We start from the raw sequence: 5391 nt of genomic DNA, 5'->3' as shown, positions 1-5391 counted from the left end.
ATTTCACAAGTCATCATTATTCTTTTCTTTTACTTTCCTTTATTATTTTATGGAAAAGAAGTAAAACAAAATTCCATAATAAATAAAAAATAGAATAACAATAATTAATACATTGCATGAGGTTAATCTTTAAAGTAGTTGTTCAGAGTACAAGATGTGGGCATAAAAATTTCTCCAATTAGTATTAGCACAAACCTTCCTCTTCAAAGAACTAAGACACACTAATAGTATAATTGTCTTGCACTTTTTCCCTTTTCCTTTCCATCCTCTATCAATGCTCTTATAGTAACACTATAACATTTCCAATTTAAAATTAACATTCTGAAACACAGGGATTTGAAGTTACTTGCTTATGTAGCATAACTGTTAGAAAGGTAGGAATCACAGGAAGAAATCTGCCTACAAAATCCATGCTACTAAATACTAGATTATGTCACTCAAATAAAAGCTTGGTTTCATTCCTATCATAGATTATGAGCTATATTTTAGAAATCATCCTTGTAATATACAATAAAGAATTTTCTTGCTTATACAAATGCAATGTAATTTCCATATTATGACATATTTACCTCCAATCATTCAAAGAATCTTAGGATTAAGCCATTCATTGATTTAATAAGTGTTTTTTGGATTGACACAGTGGCGCCACTTCAGAGGAGCTCAGATACTTGCAGCAGCCACCACCACTTTCTCAGAGGAGCTACCATTTTTGCAGTGGGTGTGGAAGGAAGAGAGAGAGTCTTGATGGGACAGGCTGCTGGAATCTCCATCAGACAGGTTGGTGTGGGACTCTGCGGAGGAACTCCCTGCAGAGAGGCTAGGGGCCAGACCCAACCAGCTAAACCAGGAGCAGAACATCTAACCAGGGGAGCCGAGTGGATTCACTTCAACCGGCCACAACAGGAAGAAGCCTAGCACAGCAACCAGACCCAAGCCGGCCCAGCTGGAAAAGTTCAAACTTGGTAGATCTGGACTCGGTAAACTGAGGCACACTGCTAGACCCAGATCTACGAGAGCATTTTCTCTCTCAAGAGAGAAGTGGCAACAGGTAATGGGGTAAACTAGTCTACCTGGAAAACTCCAGGTATATCAAGAGGAGGTGACCAGATGGAACTTTGGGGAATTAATTTAAATGCAAATTCCAAATTTACTATCTGCTTAGCTATACAGTCATAACATTTGCTTTTATGGTTTAAAATAAAAACCCATTAGTTACAAAAGATTGTCAATTGCTAAATCTCACTGCTCATTATTAGTGTTGTTAATTGTAATACTGTAAATAGAAAACTATATCTTCATTCACCACATTATCTGTCTTGGGTAATAATACCAGAAGGTATTGGGTAATGACTGCAACAAAGCTCTACACCAAAGGTCAGATGTCAGGGCCAAACAGAAACCAGTATCTCACTCTCAATCAATAGAGAGGGCAAATCCTTGGTACACAAAATAAGAGTCTTTGACACAGAAGAGATACCTAGAGAACAGACAATACAGAGAGGCTCTGGTTATTGTGATATATCTAAATACTGTCAAACTTTCACACCAAAAAACCCACAAAAATTAGAATAGTTTTCTCTGAAATACAGAATGACAAAAAGAAGAAGCAAAATGCATTCTTGTTAAGGGTGATCGGCCAGATTGTGAAGCTGACCAACTTCTTCAAATGGTCAGGGTCCAACAGATGCATCGACCAAAGCTCATTGGAGAAGAATTAGCACAACTGAAAGAGTGGAGAGTACTTAAAACAGACCTGGAACCAGTCTTAGAAGGAAATGATGGGTCAGGAACATTAGATGAAGATGAGGAGGACTTGCAGAGGGCTCCGGCTCTCAGTCGCCAGGTGATTGACATGGAAGATGAAGAAGCAGACCTCTGCAGTGCCATTCAGCTCAGTATGCAAGGTAGATCCAGAAATATATCTCAAGACGTTCCACAGACATCAGGACCAAATTGTACATCTGAAGAGCTGAGGAAGAGTAGAGAAGCCTTCTTGGAAAACCAGCAGCAGCAGCAGCAGCAGCAACAGCAGGCAGATCCACCAAGACAGACTTCGCAGTAATGTGAAAGGCTGACCATGAGTTCAGGGGTACTTGGAAGTGATCCAGGTGATTCTATGAGTGAAGAAGACATACTTCAGGCAGCTATGATTATGTCTTTAGAAACTGATGCAAATGATTTGAAAATAGAAGAGAAAAATAATATCTTTTAAAATCAATTACAAGGGGGGAACTATCTGCTCGGGCCCTCCCCCTTCCTGTCCCTCTCTTGGGACAGGAGCTTTCTTTCTCTCAATAAATATATTCTGCTCATAAAAAAATCATTTACAAATTCATACTTTGCAGCATTGTCCTTTGTGATTACAGCATATGGTCCATCTTGGTAATATATCAAAGAGAACATGGTTCACCAGAGGAGACATTCATATGGCTTGAGAACAAAGTAGAAATGTGTCAGTTGTAGGAGTAATGATCCTCTCAACTAGCCAAAGAAGCATTTAGCAATTGAAGAGATTTAAACAGTCTTGTTTAAAAAAAACAAAAAACAAACGAGGATCCAGAAAATAATAACTCAACATCTGCAAGAGGATGCAAAGCTGAACAACATAAGGCTAATAGGAATCAAGGAGAAAGAAAGAGTCAACATAAACAATAAAAAAAGAATATGGGCAGATGTAATAGCAGAAAACTTCCCAAATATGGGGAAACAATCTGACATTCAGTAACTGAGGTATATAGAACTCCAAATAACATCAACCCAATTAAAACCAAACCCAGACATATAATAATCAAGATCCCAGAAATTCACCACAGGGAAAATATACTCAAAGCCACTAGAAAAAATATATCACATTTAAAGCAAAATGCATCAGAATAACAGCAGATTTCACATCACAAAACATCAATCAAGAAGAACATGGAGCAAAGTACTTCAAGTCTTCCAAGAAAACAAATTCCAGCCCAGACTACCATACCCTATAAAACTCTCTTACAAGTTTAATGGAGAAGTGAAATATTTCCATAGCAAAGAATGACTAAAGAATTTCGTGACCACAAAGCCAACGTTAAACAGACTACTAAAAGATATTCTAAAGAGGGATCAAAATGACCCACAACTCCATGAATGAGAATGGAAAGAACCCACCAAAGAGGGCAAACAATTAAACACAGATGAAAAATAGGTAACCAACAGCTGGAAAATAACAATCAAGTGTAGGTCAATACATCTCAGTTATAACCATCAATGTATATGGACTCAATTCACCAATTAAAAAAATAGACTGGCACAGTGGATTAGGAAGCAAAATTCAACAATCTACTGTATACAGGAAACACATTTAACTGATAAAGAAATTCATAGGCTGAAAGCCAAAGGACAAAAAACAATACTGCATGCCCCAGGACCTCAGAAAAAAGCAGGGGTAGCAATCCTGTTTGCGAACAATCTCAACTTCAAACCAAAAATGATTAATGAAATAAAGAAGGCCACTACATACTGATAAGGAAAAAAATGCAAAAGGAAGAGATAACAGTCATAAATATGTATGCAACAGATACAGGAGCACCCAACTATATAAGACAAATCTTAATGGGCATGAAAAAGGTAATATACAATACCACAAACTTAACAGGAGACTTTAACACCCCCGTATCCCAAAAAGATAGGTCAAGCAGACAAAACTTAGCAAAGAGGTAGCAGAACTAAATCAGACCTTGAACAAATAGACTCAGTGGACATGTATAGAGTGTTCCACCCAAGCAAATCTGAATACACAGTCTTTTCAACTGCACGTGGGACATTTTCTAAAATAGACCACATACTAGTCTGTAGGTCATGTTTAATTCTATGCAAGAACACAGAAATTATCCCATGCATATTATCTGACCACAGTGCAACGAAACTGGAGATAAATGACAAAAGAAACCAGAAAATCCCCATAAATACATGGAATTTAAACAACACCTTCCTCAGCAACCAATGGGTCACAGATGAAATTAAAAAAGAAATTGAAAAATATCTACAATTCAATGAAAAGTCAAGTACAACTTAACAGAATATGTGAGGTGCGATGAAGGCAGTTCTTAGAAGGAAGTTTATAACTATGAACTCACGTATTAGGAAAACAGAACAGGAACCAATAAATGCCTTAATACTACATCTCAAGCATCTAGAAAAAGAAGAGCAAACCAAGCCCAAAATACAAAGATGGGAAGAAATCCTAAAGATTAGAACAGAAATTAATGTAACTGAGATACAAAAACAACACAAAGAATTAATGGATCAAAAGCTGGTTCTTTGAAAGATTAATGAAAATTGATAAACCCCTAGCTAACCTCATCAAAAAGAGGAAAGAAAAAACTGAAATTCAAGCAACAAGGAATGAAAAGGGTGAAATTACCTCTGATCCAGTGGAAATTCAAAAGATCACCAATAGCTACTTTAAAAATCTTTACTCTCACAGAATTGAAGACACAGAAAAATGAAAAGATTCCTAGAAAAGTACAAATTAACAAAACTGAATCAAGAAGATATAAAAATTCTCAATAACCCAATATCAGCCAATGAAATTGAAAATTAAGTGAGAAACTTACTGACAAAAAATAGTCCAGGTCTTGATGGATTCACAGCTGAATTCTACAAGAAATTTATAGAGGATACAATCTCAGTACTCCCCAAACTCTTCAATGAAATTGAAAATGAAACATACTCCCAAAATCATTCGTGGAGGTAAGTATTATACTGATACCAAAAGCAGAGAAAGAGTTACACAAAATAGAGAACTACAAGCCAATCTCCCTCAATAACAAAGATATAAAAATTTTCGATAAAATCCTAGCAAGTAGAATACAGAAAATCATCAAGAAGGTTATAAAACATGACCAGATAGGATTCATCCCAGGGATGCAAGGATAGCTCTATATATGCAAATCCATAAATGTAGTACACTACATCAGTAGAGCCAAATCCAAAAAACACATGATTATCTCAACTGATGTAGGAAAGGCTTTTGACAAAGTCCAACACTCATTCATGAACAAAGCCCTACAAAAAAATTAGAATATATGGCCTATATTTCAACCCAATAAAAGCCATCTACAACAATGCAACAGCCAACATAATTTTAAATGGGGAATAACTGAAATCTTTAACTCTGAAATCAAGTACAAGACAAGGCTGTCCTCCTAGTCAATACAGTTTTGGAATCATTAACGAAAGCCATTAGACAAGAGGGAGAAATAAGAGGAATAATAATAGGTAAAGAAGTTAGACGGGGCTGGGGAGATAGCTCAGTAGAACAAGTGCTCACCTGCCAAGCACAAGGGCCTGAGTTCAATCCCTGGTTCCACGAGGAAGAAGAAGGAGGAGAAGGAGTACAAGGAGGAGGAGGAG

General features: G+C 36.8%; 1 pseudogene; it reads left to right on the top strand.

Moving 5' to 3' along the window:
- The first annotated feature begins 1624 nt into the window (after positions 1-1624).
- LOC101561009 lies at positions 1625-2212 on the top strand (annotated as a pseudogene).
- The last annotated feature ends 3179 nt before the right edge of the window (positions 2213-5391 follow it).

This window comes from Octodon degus, unplaced genomic scaffold (assembly GCF_000260255.1).
Source record: "Octodon degus isolate 3935 unplaced genomic scaffold, OctDeg1.0 scaffold00402, whole genome shotgun sequence".
NCBI classification, from domain to species: domain Eukaryota; kingdom Metazoa; phylum Chordata; class Mammalia; order Rodentia; family Octodontidae; genus Octodon; species Octodon degus.
Note: the sequence above shows the minus strand (reverse complement) of the source record. Positions and strands in the feature narration are given on the sequence as shown.